General features: G+C 45.5%; 1 long non-coding RNA gene across 1 annotated transcript; it reads left to right on the top strand.

Annotated features, from left to right (window-relative positions):
* The first annotated feature begins 4,173 nt into the window (after positions 1-4,173).
* Positions 4,174-14,744, top strand: LOC140207698 (uncharacterized). Its single transcript, XR_011888626.1, has 4 exons — positions 4,174-4,344; positions 9,343-9,576; positions 10,182-10,307; positions 13,020-14,744. It is a non-coding gene; the product is annotated as an uncharacterized lncRNA (long non-coding RNA).
* Positions 14,745-14,987: the final 243 nt, after the last annotated feature.

Here is a 14,987-nt window from a genome sequence, read left to right as displayed (position 1 = left end):
CAGGACTGAGCACAGTACTCCAAGTGGGGTCTGACCAGGGTCCTATATAGCTGCAACATTACCTCTTGGCTCCTAAATTCAATTCCGCGATTGATAAAGGCCAATGCACCATATGTCCTTTTGAATGCCTTTTACTAGGTTTCGGCAAACTAGCAACAGAGGAGCTGAAGGCAGTGTGGACAGGGCCAACGAACTTATCCTATTCTTTAACAGATTTGACATTGTGACCCCTGCCCATCCCCCACATGAGCCATCTGTTGTCAGCCCCCAACCAACACATATTCCACTCTCCCCTCCTACCCCTCCTCACAGTCCCCCACCCTGCTGTCATGACTATACCCCACCCCCACAAAAAACCACCACAGCGGGCTTCACGACTGAACGGGTGAGAAGACAGCTGAAACATCTCAACCCAAGCAAGGCTGCAGGACCGGATGGTGTCAGTATCAGAGTGCTAAAAGCCTGTGCCCCTCAGCTATGTGGAGTACTTCGCCATGTATTCAACATGAGCCTGAGGCTCCGGAGGGTTCCTGTACTGTGGAAGATGTCCTGTCTCGTCCCTGTGCCAAAGACGCCATGCCCTAGCGGCCTCAATGATTACAGACCGGTGGCATTGACCTCCCACATCATGAAGACCCTGGAGAGACATGTTCTGGAGCTGCTCCGGCCTATGGTCAGGCCACACTTAGATCCTGTCCAGTTCACTACTAGCCTCGACTAGGAGTTGAGGATGCCATCGTCTACCTGCTGAACCATGTCTACACCCACCTGGACAAGCCAACGAGCACTGTGAGGGTCATGTCCCCAGGTATTTTTAATCCCCCACCATTTCCACACTGACCCCCTGGATGGACACAGGGGTCACCGGTACCTTAGCTCTCCTCAGGTCTACCACCAGCTGCTTAGTCTTTTTCACATTAAGCTGCAGATAATTCTGCTCACACCATGTGACAAAGTTTCCTACCATAGCCCTGTACTCAGCCTCATCTCCCTTGCTGATGCATCCAACTATGGCAGAGTCATCCGAAAACTTCTGAAGATGACAAGACTCTGTGCAGTAGTTGAAGTCCGAGGTGTAAATGGTGAAGTGAAAGGGAGACGAGATAGTCCCCTGTGGAGCCCCAGTGCTGCTGATCACTCTGTCGGACACACAGTGTTGCAAGCACACGTACTGTGGTCTGCCAGTCAGCTAATCAAGAATCCCTGACCCCAGGGAAGCATCCATCTGTATCACTGTCAGCTTCTCCCCCAGCAGAGCAGGGCGGATGGTGTTGAACGCACTGGAGAAGTCAAAAAACATGACCCTCACAGTGCTCGCTGGCTTGTCCAGGTGAGTGTAGACATGGTTCAGCAGGTAGAGCAGGGCTAGGCTACCGTGGCTGATGAAGGAAGATAAAGACTGAAAGACTGAAGAGTGCCATGTTAGGCAATGATAATGAATATTCCAGCTCTCAAATTCAGCTGCATGCACGGAGTGCTGGAGGAACTCAGCAGGCCAGGTGGCACCCATGGAAACGAGGGGCACCCATTTAGAACGGAGCTGAGGAGGAATTTCTTTTGCCAGAGGTTGGTGAATCTGTGGAATTCATCGCCGCAGATGGGAGTGGAGGCCAAGTCATCGGGTATATTTAAGGCAGAGCTTGATAGATCCTTGATTAGTCAGGGCATGAGGGGTTATGGGGAGAAGGCAGGAGATTGAGGCTGAGATGGGAAGGGATCAGTCATGATCAAATGGCAAAGCAGCTTCGATGGGCCAAATGGCCTAATTCTGCTCCTATATCTTATGGTCGTAAGTTAAGGACTGTACAAAAACCAAGGAAAGTGCATATAAGGTAGCAAAAGTAAGTAGGAAGTTAGATAATTGGGTAGCTTTTAAAATCCAACAACAGGCAAAAAAAAAGCTATATGAAGGGGAAAGGTGAAATATGAGGGCAAACTAGACAATAATATAAACCATTATAAAAATGCGAAAGGGAGGCGAGAGTTGATATTGGACCACTGGAAAATGATGCTCATGAGGTAGAAATGGGGAAGAGATGGTAGATGAACATGATAGGTACTTTGCATCCGTCTTCTCTGTGGAAGACACTGGCAGTGTGCCTGAGATGCATGAGTGTCAGAAGCAGGAGTGAGTGCCATTGCTATTACAAAGGAAAATAAGCTGGGCAAACTCAGGTTCTTAAAGTGGATAAGTCGCCTGGATCAGATGGACTACATCCCAGAGTCCTGAGAGAGGTTGCTGAAGAGATAACAGATGCATTGGTCATGACCTGTCAAGAATCACTTGACTCTGGCATGGTCCCAGAGGACAGGAAGATTGCAAATGTCAATCCACTCTTTGAGAAGGGAGGAAGGCAGAAGAGAGCAAATTATTGTCCAGTTAGCCGAACCTCAGTGGCTGGGAAAGTGTTTGAGTCTATTATAACAGATGAGGTTTTGGGGTACTAGGAGACTAATGATAAAATAAGTCAAAGCCAGCATAGCGTCTGTACAGGGAAATCCTGCCCGACAAATCTGTTAGAGTTCTTCGAGGAAGTCATAAGCAGGATGGACAAATGAGAGACAGTGGATATCAGTTATTTGGATTTTCAGAAGGCATCTGATAAGCAGTCTCGTGTGACTACTTAACAGGATAACAATCAGAAGAAATACTGGCATGGATAGAGGAATGGCTGACAGTCAAGAGGCAGCGAGTGGGAATAAAAGCAGCCTTTTCCGGTTGGCTGGCAGTGACTAGTGGTCTTCAGGGGTCAGTATTCGGTCTGCTACTTTTCACATTGTTTGTCGGTGATGTGGATAATGGAACTGATGGATTTGTGGCAAGATTTGCGGATGATACAGAGATAGGTGGAGGCGTCGGTAGTGCTGAGGAAGGAATGCGATTGCAGCAGGACACAGACACTTTTGAAGAATGGGCAAAAAATTGGCAGATGGATTACAATATTGGGAAATGTACGATAATGCATTTTGGCAAAGGGAACAATAGTGAACTATTATCTGATTGGGGAGAAGGTTCAAACAACAGAAGTACAGAAGGAAATATGAGTCCTTGGGCAGGAGTTCCAGAAGGTTCAATGCAGGTTGAGCCTGTGGTAATGGCGGCAAATGCAATGCTGGCATTTAAACTGAAGCAGAATATATGAGCAAGAAGATAATGCTGGCACTTTATAAGATGCTACTTAGGCCGAACTTAGAGTATTTGGGACCCGTATCTCAGAAAAGGTGTGTTGTCATTGGAGAGAGTCCCGAGGATGTTCAAGAAGATTATTCCAGGAATGAAGGGATTAAGATATGCGGAGCATTTGCCAGCCTTGGGCCTGTACGAAGATTATTCCAGGAATGAAGGGGTTAAGATACGCGGAGCGTTTGCCAGCCTTGGGCCTGTACGAAGATTATTCCAGGAATGAAGGGGTTAAGATACGCGGAGCGTTTGCCAGCCTTGGGCCTGTACGAAGATTATTCCAGGAATGAAGGGGTTAAGATACGCGGAGCGTTTGCCAGCCTTGGGCCTGTACTCCTGCACTGAGCTATGTTTAGTAAATGCGGGTGGGGGTGGTGTTAAATCCTCAAAACGGAGGAGCAAACTTTTAGAGTAGTTAAGGAGGATTTCATTCAGTCAGAGAGCAGTGAATCTGTGGAATTCTCTGACACATACGATGATGGGGCCAAGTCTGTGGGTACATTTAAGGCAGAAGCTAATAGTTTGCTGATCAGTCAGGGCATTACAGGATATGCCGAGGAGGCAGGTGCATGGGGTTGAGTGAGAACCGGGATCAGCCGTGATAGAACGGCAGAGCAGACTTGATGGGGCTGAATGGCCTAATTCTGCTCCTATGTCTTATGGTCTTATACTGCTAGTGTCTTACACAGTGAAGATTGACGGAAAATACTTATTACATTCAGTCGCTGTTTCTTTGCTTTATTACTAACTCGCCAGCATCATCTTCCAGAGGTTCAATATCAGCTCTTGCCTCTCTCTTACTCTTTATATATCTGAAAAACTTTGGATACTTGATATTATTGGCACACATACCTTAATTTTTCATCTTGTCTCTCCTGTGTGTTTTTTTTTAAGTTGTCTCTTGTTGGGTATGTAAAACCTTCCCAATCCTCTAACTTCCCACAATTTTCTTGCTATATTATATGACCCCGCTTTTGTTTTTATCAAGGACGGGAGAAGATCCGTGGATGCTGGAAATCCAAGCAACACATACACAAAATACTGGAGGAACCAAGGAGGCCAGGCATCATATATGGGAAATAGTGAGCAGTCAATGTTTCGGCCAAGACCCTTCATCAGGACTGGGAAAAAAAAGATGAGACGTCAGAGGAAGAAGCGTGGGGGTAAGAGCGGTTGAAGAAGTGGTAGGTGATAGGTGAAACTGGGAGAGGGGGAGTAGTGAAGGAAAAAACTTCTTAGGATATAATTTCCTTAACGATTCTTGAAAAATCATTGCTAATGCCTCCACATCTCTTCAGCCACCTCTTTCAGATCTCTGGGGTGTACACCATCTGGTCCAGGTGACCTATTTACCTTCAGGCCATCTCTGTTTCCTGAGAACCTTCTCCCGAGCAAAGTAACTACACTTTCTGACCACTGGCATCTGGGACTTCCATATTCCTGCCAATGTCTTCCACAGATAAGAGTGATGTACAATACTTATTCGGTTTATCTGCCATCACCTTGCACCCCCACCCCATTACTACCTCTCCAGCATCATTTTTCAGTGGTCCGATATCCACTTCTGCCTCTCTTTTACACTGCATGTACCTGAAGGGACCAACAACTGCTTCAAAATTTATATTGGAATCAAACAGCGGTAGTGAAAATTGATGGTAATATAAGCAGTTGGACTAAAATTCAATGAGGAGTTAGACAGGGATGTGTTGCCTCAACAGAATTATTTAATACCTATAGTGAAATGATTCTCAGAGAAATAGAAGACCTAGATGGGATAAAATTGGAGGTGTTAATTAACATCAACAATATAAGATATGCAGACGATACCACCTTAATAGCAAGTGCTGCAGAAAACCTACATATCGTCCTAGACAAAGTAGTCCAAAGAAGTGCAGATTCTGGTCTAACCATCAACTGTATAAAAACAAACTGTATGGTAATATCAAAACAGCAGGATACTCCCAACTGCCAATTGTACATAGGAAACAAAGAGATTGAACAAAAGACCAGCTTTAATTACCTTGGTAGTTTTATATCACAAGATGGTAGAAGTAAAGTAGAGACAAAAAGAATTGCCATTGCGAAAACCAACTTCCAAAAAATGAAACCTATTTTTACCAACAGACACATTTCTATGACAAGACTTAGGCTACTAAAATGTTACATCTGGTCAATCTTGCAGTATGCTTCTGAAACATGGACATTTACACCAGAACTCCAAAGAAACTTAGAAGCAACAGAAATGTGGTTTCTTAGAAGAATGCTGAAAATATCATACAGGGTAACTAATGAGTCAGTACTCCAACGTGCCCATACAAAAAGATATTTCATGAGAACATTAAATAAGAGGAAATTTGAATTCCTGGGCCATGTCATCAGAAATAGAATGCCTCACATTACAAGTCCATGTGCCTGGGAAACACGGTAGAGGAAGGCAAAGAAGAAAATATATGGACACTGTGAAAGGACTAACAGATCTAAGTGTGCGAGATATCACTGACGCTGCGAGGGATCATTCAAGGTGGAGAGCCATGTTCGCCCATGTGTGTAACGCACAAGGCACATGAAGAAGAGAAGAAATACTTGAAGAAAAATTTGGTATCCTCTTTAATATTACTGGCTAGCTCACCTATGCAATCCATCTGCAATGTTCTGACGAGAACTATCCTTTGTTATTCAAATAACAAGCCATGGGTGACAAAGGACATTAAGGACATCCTGAACGCTAAAAAGAGGGTGTTTAGAGGTGGAAATAGGGAGGAGCTGAGGGCAATACAGAGGGACCTGAAAGCCAGGATCAGGGAGGCTAAAGACATGTACAGGAGGAAGCTTGAGTGGAAACTCCAGCAGAACAACATGAGAGAGGTCTGGAGGGGGATGAGGACCATCACTGGGTTCCGGCAAACTAACAACAGAGGAGCTGAAGGCAGTGGGGACAGGGCCAATGAACTTAACCTGTTCTTTAACATTTGACATTGTGACCCCTGCCCATCCCCCACAAGAGCCATCTGTTCTCGGCTCCCAACCAACACATATTCCACTCTCCCCTCCTACCCCTCCTCACAGTCCCCCACCCTGCTGTCATGACCATACCCCACCCCCACAAAAAACCACCACAGTGGGCTTCACGACTGAACAGGTGAGAGGACAGCTGAAACGTCTCAACCCAAGCAAGGCTGCAGGACCGGATGGTGTCAGTACCAGGGTGCTCAAAGCCTGTGCCCGTCAGCTATGTGGAATACTTTGCCATGTATTCAGCCTGAGCTTGAGGCTCTGGAGGGTTCCTGTACTGTGGAAGACGTCCTGCCTCATCCCTGTGCCGAAGACGCTGCGCCCCAGCGGCCTCAATGACTACAGACCGGTGGCATTGACCTCCCACATCATGAAGACCCTGGAGAGTCTTGTTCTGGAGCTGCTCTGGCCTATGGTCAGGCCACACTTAAATCCCCTCCAGTTCGCCTACCAGCCCCGACTAGGAGTTGAGGATGCCATCGTCTACCTGCTGAACCGTGTCTACGCCCACCTGGACAAGCCAGCGAGCACTGTGAGGGTCATGTTTTTTTGACTTCTCCAATGTGTTCAACACCATCCGCCCTGCTCTGCTGGGGGAGAAGCTAACAGTGATGCAGGTGGATGCTTCCCTGGTATCATGGATTCTTGACTACCTGACTGGCAGACCACAGTATGTGTGCTTGCAACACTGTGTGTCCGACAGAGTGATCAGCAGCACTGGGGCTCCACAGGGGACTGTCTTGTCTCCCTTTCTCTTCACCATTTACACTTCAGACTTCAACTACTGCACAGAATCTTGTCATCTTCAGAAGTTTTCGGATGACTCTGCCATATTTGGATGCATCAGCAGGGGAGATGAGGCTGAGTACAGGGCTACGGTAGGAAACTTTGTCACATGGTGTGAACAGAATTATCTGCAGCTTAATGTGAAAAAGACTAAGGAGCTGGTGGTAGACCTGAGGAGAGCTAAGGTACCGGTGACCCCTGTTTCCATCCAGGGGGTCAGTGTGGATATGGTGGAGGATTACAAATACCTGGGAATATGAATTGACAATAAACTGGACTGGTTAAAGAACACTGAGGCTGTCTACAAGAAGGGTCAGAGCCGTCTCTATTTCCTGAGGAGACTGAGGTCCTTTAACATCTGCCAGACGATGCTGAGGATGTTCTACGTATCAGTGGTGGCCAGTGCTATCATGTTTGCTGTTGTGTGCTGGGGCAGCAGGCTGAGGGTAGCAGACACCAACAGAATCAACAAACTCTTCCGTAAGGCGAGTGATATTGTGGGGATGGAACTGGACTCTCTCACGGTGGTACTTTTGTCAGTTAAATAAAGGTTCATGCGAATTAACATATCACAGATTTTCGTTTTTTATTGCATTTTGGAAAATACCCCAACTTTTCTGGAAATGGGGTTTGTATATATCCTGTGCCTTCCGAATTGCTTCCAGAAATTCCAGCCATTGCTGCTTTGTTTTCATCCCTGCCCGTGTTCTTTTTAAATCAATTTTGACCAATTTTTCTCTCATGCATCTCTAATTCACTTTATTCCACATCTGACTTTAGCTTCTCCTTCTTGAAGGTCAGGGTGAATTTGTTAATATTAAGATCACTTGCCCCTAAGGGTTCTTTGAACTTAAGTGACCTCATTAATACCAGTTCATTACAACAACCAATCCAGAATAGCTGAGCCCCAAGTGGGCTCAAACTCGAGCTGCTCTAAAAAAGCATCTTGTAGGCATTCCAGGAATTCCTCCTCTTGAGATCAACACCGTCCTAATTTTCCTAATCACCTGCATGACAATCCCCCATGACTATTGTAACATTGCCCTTTTGGCACACATTTTCTACCTCCCTGTGTAATCAGTGGACCGCACACTTACTACTGTTTGGAGGTCTCCATACAATTCCCATCAGGGATTTTTTTTTACATTTATTGCTCCTTAATTCTACCCACAGATTCTACACCTTCCAACCCTATGCCACCTCTTTCTAATGATTTTATTTAATATTTTACAAACAGAGCCACACACAACCCCAATACTGGCTTGTTCTTACAAGAAATGTATCTGGGAAACGAGAGGACCTGCAGATACTAGAAATCTAGAGAACTACACACAAAGTGCTGGAGGTGCTCAGCATGTCAGGCAGCATCTAGGGATGGGAATTAACATTTCAGGCCAAGACCCTTCCTCGGGACTCTTGATACCCACGTATCTGGAATATCAACAAGCAAAGAAAATAGAAAGTAGTGCGAAATAGGGAAAAACTTTGACAAAATTTAGTTCAAGGCTTAAAAAAACTCTTGCCAAACAGAGCTCAATAGTTAACAAATACAACGAAGGCAATAAACACTTTCATCAATACCAACATTAGCTTTTTTAAAGTGAAAATATCTTTGTCCCATTTCAATCCATTTCAAAGGTAAATAACTTTAGAAAAGACTATTTACACTCAAACCCATTTAGATTAACACTACCTTGGAAAGAACACACATGAAAAAAAAATCACACAACAGTCAGATAAAACTTCTAAGTATATATTTAAATCTTGCTTTAAAATACAAACTCATGAATGCCCTCCATCACTTCATAAAGGCACCATAAATTCAAGCCTGGTCCGGTTTTAGAGTCAAAATCTTACAAATTATATGATAATCAATACATTATTTCAGACAGGACAATCCATAATAACCATTCAGATATAATATTACAGGATAAACAAGTGGGAACAACTCCCTCAATAGATAAAACCATTCCCAACACACACGTTCCTCGACCAATGGAGCACCTCACCACAGGCATTGTTTGCGTCACTAGTCAGATAACCAAATTATTTTCTCTGTCAATCAGCTTCCAAATGTTGCTACTCTGTCATTCATTGCCACGCCCCGCTGCTGATTCCCTTCTCCTCATCATACGTTCTTACCCTGAACATCGTCCAGAGCCTCAAACTCTGCCCTGTGCAGACCTGCTGCTGGTTTCTGACCCTGCTCTGTTGAACACCCAACCAATGGTTTCCCATTCTGATTTCAGACTTTAGAGGACAGTGGTTTTTTCTAACAACCCTTTAGAAGCACAGAAAATGACATGTAATGTGGAAATGAGCCCTGAATAAGGAGGTTAACTCCCAATGTCATTCTTCCTCAGCCCAGAGATTTGAGAGGCGAAGGATATCTCAGATAGAACTGCAGTCAGCTCGACTTGTTCAGCCTGCAGAAAATTCAAGGGAAACCTCTTCACCCACAGAGTGGTGACTGTTTGGAACCCATCCCACAGGGAGAGCGAGAGATGAACAACAGCAGAGGACTTAAAAGGACTGTCATGGAACAGAATCACTGGCAGGGTCCAGCCAGCCTGAGCTGACTCTCTACTGAACACTAGGTGAGTTATAAATTCACTAAGTCCCTGACACAGAGTTTAAAATAGAACTGATTTATTTGTCTCAGATGCAGTCCCTTTAAAGGTGAATATGCAGCAGAAGAAACTCCTCCCATGCCCAGTGACCAGGGTGCAGGACTGGGTGTGGTGAGCAGCAGCAATAATTACAGAGTTCAGCACCGACAGTCAGTCTCGAAATTGCATTCAGCAATGGTGATGGACAAATATCCAGCATGCAGCTTATTGAAACTTTCTCCCCAGTGTGAACCCAGCAGTATGTCACAAGTGTAACATGCTGTAAGGTTTCACTGCTAATGTAACGGCCTCGGTGCAGTGTTTCACTGCTGAGGTAATGGTTTCTCTGTAGCAGCAATGTTTAGGTTACAACTAGAGATAACAGGGTTTTGGAGTGCGGAGCAATCCAATGAGTGAAATGTTCTTTCTTGTGAGTCTGGAAGAGAGATTTTTGTGGTCTTTTGCCAGCGAGAGATGAGAAGATGCGAATGGAGAGAGTGGGCCCTTTTTGTTCTTCGCTAACCATATAGTCAAAGTAAGAATTATAAAGCTTAATTGTTTAATCACATATTGTTGTCTGTTTGTTATTTCAGGGTACTGATGGTAACAGGGGACAGATCACGCAGCATCCTCCCAAACGAGATTTCTTAAGTTTGGCTCGGCTGGGGGGGCTATCACCCCCTATATTAAGCTGCTAGCTGAAGCGAGAGTTACACAAGGTTAGATGACTGAGTGAATCCTTTCCCACATTCACAGCAGGGGAACGGCCTCTACCCAGTGTGAACTTGCTGGTGTCTCTGCAGTTGAGATGACCAAGTAAATCTCTTCCCACAGTCTGAGCAGGTGAACGGCCTCTCCCCAGTGTGAACTGACTGGTGTGCTTGTAGGTGGGATGACTGAGTGAATCCTTTCCCACACTCTGAGCAGGTGAATGGCTTCTCTCCAGTGTGAACTCGCTGATGTTCCTTCAGTTGAGATGATGAAGTGAATCCCTTCCCACATTCCAAGCAGGTGAACGGCCGCTCCCCAGTGTGAACTCGCTGGTGCGCCATTAGGGTGGATGACTGAATGAATCCCTTCCCACAGTCTGAGCAGGTGAATGGCCTCTCCCCAGTGTGAACTCTCTGATGTGCCTTCAGTTTAGATGACCGAGTGAATCTCTTCCCACACACTAAGCAGGTGAATGGCCTCTCCCCTGTGTGAACTGACCGGTGTGCTTGTAGGTTGGATGACTGACTGAATCCTTTCCCACACTCTGAGCAGATGAACGGTCTCTCCCCAGTGTGAATTCGCTGATGCACCTTCAGTTGATATGATGAAGTGAATCCTTTCCCACAGTCCGAGCAGGTGAACAGCCGCTCCCCAGTGTGAACTCGCTGGTGAGATATTAGGGTGGATGACTGAGAGAATCCTTTCCCACAGTCTGAGCAGGTAAATGGCCTCTCTCCAGTGTGAACTCTCTGATGTGCCTTCAGTTGACATGACCGAGCAAATGCCTTCCCACAGACTGAGCATGTGAATGGTCTCTCTCCAGTGTGAACTCTTTGATGTATCTTCAGTTGAGATGACCGAGTGAATCCCTTCCCACAGTCTGAGCAGGCGAACGGCCTCTCTCCACTGTGAACTGACTGGTGTATCTTCAGATTAGATGAGCAAGTGAATCCCATCCCACAGTCTGAGCAGGTGAATGGCCTCTCTCCAGTGTGAACTCTCTGATGTACCTTTAGTTTAGATAACCGAGTGAATCCTTTCCCACAGTCTGAACAGGTGAATGGTAGCTCTCCGGTGTGAACTAACTGGTGTCTCAGTAGCTGAGATGACAAAGTGAATCCCTCCCCACAGTCTGAGCAGGTGAACGGCCTCTCCCCAGTGTGAACTCGTTGATGTACCTTCAGTTGGTATGAGCAAGTGAATCTCTTCTCACAGTCTGAGCAGGTGAACGGCCGCTCCCCAGTGTGAACTCGCTGATGTACCTTCAGTTTAGATGAGCAAGTGAATCCCTTCCCACAGTCTGAGCAGGTGAATGGCCTCTCCCCAGTGTGAACTCGCTGATGTACCTTCAGTTTAGATGAGCAAGTGAATCCCTTCCCACAGTCCGAGCAGGTGAACCGTCCCTCCCCGGTGTGAACTCGCTTGTGAGCCATTAGGTCAGATGACCGAGTGAATCCTTCCCCACAAATTCAGCAGATGACCAGCCTCTGCCCAGTGAGAACTGACTGGTGCGTCCACAGGTGGGAAGACTGACTGAATCCCTTCTCACACACAGAACAGGTGAATGGCCTTGCCCAGTGTGAACTTGCTGATGTACCTTCAGTTGAAATGACTGAGTGAATCCATTCCCACTGTCTGAGCAGATGAGTGGGAACTCACCCGTGTAAGATGACGGGCGTGCCAGTCGGTCAGATGAGCGAGTGAATCCCTCCCCACAGTCTGAGCAGGAAGGATGATGGAGTGAATCCTTTGCTCCACTTCTTAAATATCTGGACAGAGACAGCAAAACTAGCGTGTTGTGTTCAACGTTCCCGTAGACAAATTCCTTGTCAGTTTTAACCTGTAAAAAGATTTACAAAATCCATCAATGGGTGTAGGACGACATTTCAGATGACATCACTTGAGTTGTCAAGGTGTGATCTGATATCACGCTGTTACAGTGAAGTTCAACCCAAGTTGGAAGGAGAGATCATCTAACTGGGCACAGTGCTGGTATCTGTAATGACCATCAAATTCTCTGATGCTCTTCCTATCTCTGTAAGAATGGGGCATTTCTGTCATCTCCAATCTGTGACCTGGCCCCACAGTTACTGAAACCCTCTCGCACAAATTCCGGCAGTGCATTCCACACTACCACCACTCTCTGTGTAAAACACTTACCCCTGACATCCCCTCGGTATCTATCTCCAAGTACCTTAAAACTATGGCCCCTCGTGTTAGCCATTTCAGCCCTGGGAATAAAACTCTGTCTATCCACACAAACAATGCCCCTCATCATCTTATACATCTGAATAAGGCTCTGAACATAAACAAGGAAATTATGCATTGCTTTGAGGATTTGTTAGAAGTATACACAATTATGAGGGTATAGATAGGGTAAATGCAAGCAGCTTTTTCCAGTGAGGTCGGTGGGATGACAACCAGAAGTTGTGGGGATGTGGGGAAGTGGGGAAGGTGAAAATTTAACGGGAATATTTGGAAAAGCTCTTCGCTGAAATGGTTGTGAGTGTGTGGAATGAAATGCCAGCTCAAGTGGTGAATATGAGGTCAGCTTCACCATTTCAAAGAAGTTCAGATGGGGGTCTGGATGGTAGGGGTATGGGGGGCAATGGTCCCGGTGCAGGTAGCTGCATTAGACAACTTAAATGTTTTTTTTGGCATTGACTAAATGGGCCAAATAGCCTGTTTCCAAACTGAACTTCTCCATGTTTCTATGACAGAGAAGCTGGCCAAACTTGTTTGGAAGGGTAAAGGTAGGAGTGACAATGGAGCAGCAATGGCTGGAATTTCTGGGAGCAATTCGGGAGCTGAGTGATCGATACATCCAAAAGAAGCATTGGAAAGGCAGGAGGACACAACCGTGGCTGAAATGAGATGCCGAACCAACAGAAAAGCCAAAGGGATGGCAAAATATAGAGCAAAAACTATTGGGAAGCTTTTAGAAACCTACAGCAGATGACTAAAGAAAAGTCAGATGGGCTCAGGGCATGGAATTATGATATTGATTAATGAGTTTTGGTAGCACCCAACAGTCTGAGGCATTTCGAGGAACAAAATATCCCGGGCCTCAATATCTCTTGAAAACCAAAGTTCCCTGCACCAGTTACCTTTCAACTTTTATTTTGGCAGCCACATACAAACTCTACACCCTCAAAATTTCACTTCTGAAGGCCTCCCACTTACCAAGTACTCCTTTGCCAGAAAACAGCCTGTCCCAAACCACACTTGTCAGATCCTTTCTGATACCATCAAGATTGACCTTTCTGCAATTTAGAACCTCAACCCATGGTCCAGACCTTTATTTTTTTATCTTTACTTTGAATTTCATGGCATTATGATCACTAACTTCTGTCACCAGCCCTGGATCATTTCCTAACAGCTCATTGCACACTTCTACATCAGGAATTCTACATACTGACTAAGGGCACATTTGACAAACTCTACCCCGTCTAGTCCTTTGACAGTATGGGAGTCCCAGTCAATATATGTAAAGTTAAAATCACTTACTGACTCAACCTTCGTTTCTTGGCATGGTCTGCGATCTCTCTACAAATTTGTTCCTCTAAATCCCTCAGACTGTTGCATGCAACCAAGTCCCAATAATGGCTACAATATCAGAATTCCCTGTCCTGTGCTCCTCTGGATTTCGTACAATGCTTCATGCATTGTGATATACACAGCTCTGCACATTCATTGCACCATGCTCGAACATTTGATTGCTTACTCTATGTGACGTCTGAACAACATCTGACTGGTGTCAAGAAAACAAACTCTCCCTGATTATCACAAAAACAAAGGAGCTGATTGTGGACAACAGGAGGAATGGAGACAGGCTAACCCCGATTGACATCAGTGGATCTGGGGTTGAGAGGGTGAACAGCTTTAAATTCCTTGGCATAAACATCATCAAGGATCTCACATGGTCTGTACATACTGGCTGTGTTGTGAAAAGAGCACAACAGCACCTCTTTCACCTCAGATGGATGAAGAAGTTTGTGGTGGAGCCCCAAATCCCAAGAACATTCTACAGGGACACAATTGAGAGCATCCTGACTGGCTGCATCACTGCCTGGTATGGGAACTGTACTTCCCTTATTCGCAGAAACCTGCAGAGAGTGGTGCGGACAGCCCAGCGCATCTGTAGATGTGAACATCCCAGTATTCAGGACGTTTACAGAGACAGGTGCGTAAAAAGGGCCCAAAGGATATTGGGGACCTGAATCACACAACTACAAACTGTTCCTGCTGTTTAACATTCAGGAAAAGGTACCACAGCAAAAGGACCAACAGGCTCCAGAATATCATCTTCCACCAGGCCATCAGACTAATTAATTGATTTCTCTGTTATATTGACTGTCCTATGTACAAACTATTTATTATAAATTACACATTGCACATTGAGACAGAGACATAACATAAAGATTTCTACTCCTCATGTATATGAAGGATGTATGTAATAAATTCAATTTAATTCACCCTCTCCAATATCTGTTCTGTCATTCTGGCTCCCTTTCCCCCTACAACTTTTGTTAACCACATCACCCCTCCCCCCACACTAGCACTAGCAAGCCTTACCACTAAGATATTAGCCACTCTTGTTCTGTTTCCCTAACTAACAAATCCCCTATCACCCTTTTGACTTTCCTCTGCCAGGTAATCCCCCCAACAGTTTCTAAAGTGGTCCACCT

Source organism: Mobula birostris, chromosome 13, assembly GCF_030028105.1.
Source record: "Mobula birostris isolate sMobBir1 chromosome 13, sMobBir1.hap1, whole genome shotgun sequence".
NCBI lineage: Eukaryota > Metazoa > Chordata > Chondrichthyes > Myliobatiformes > Myliobatidae > Mobula > Mobula birostris.
Note: the sequence above shows the minus strand (reverse complement) of the source record. Positions and strands in the feature narration are given on the sequence as shown.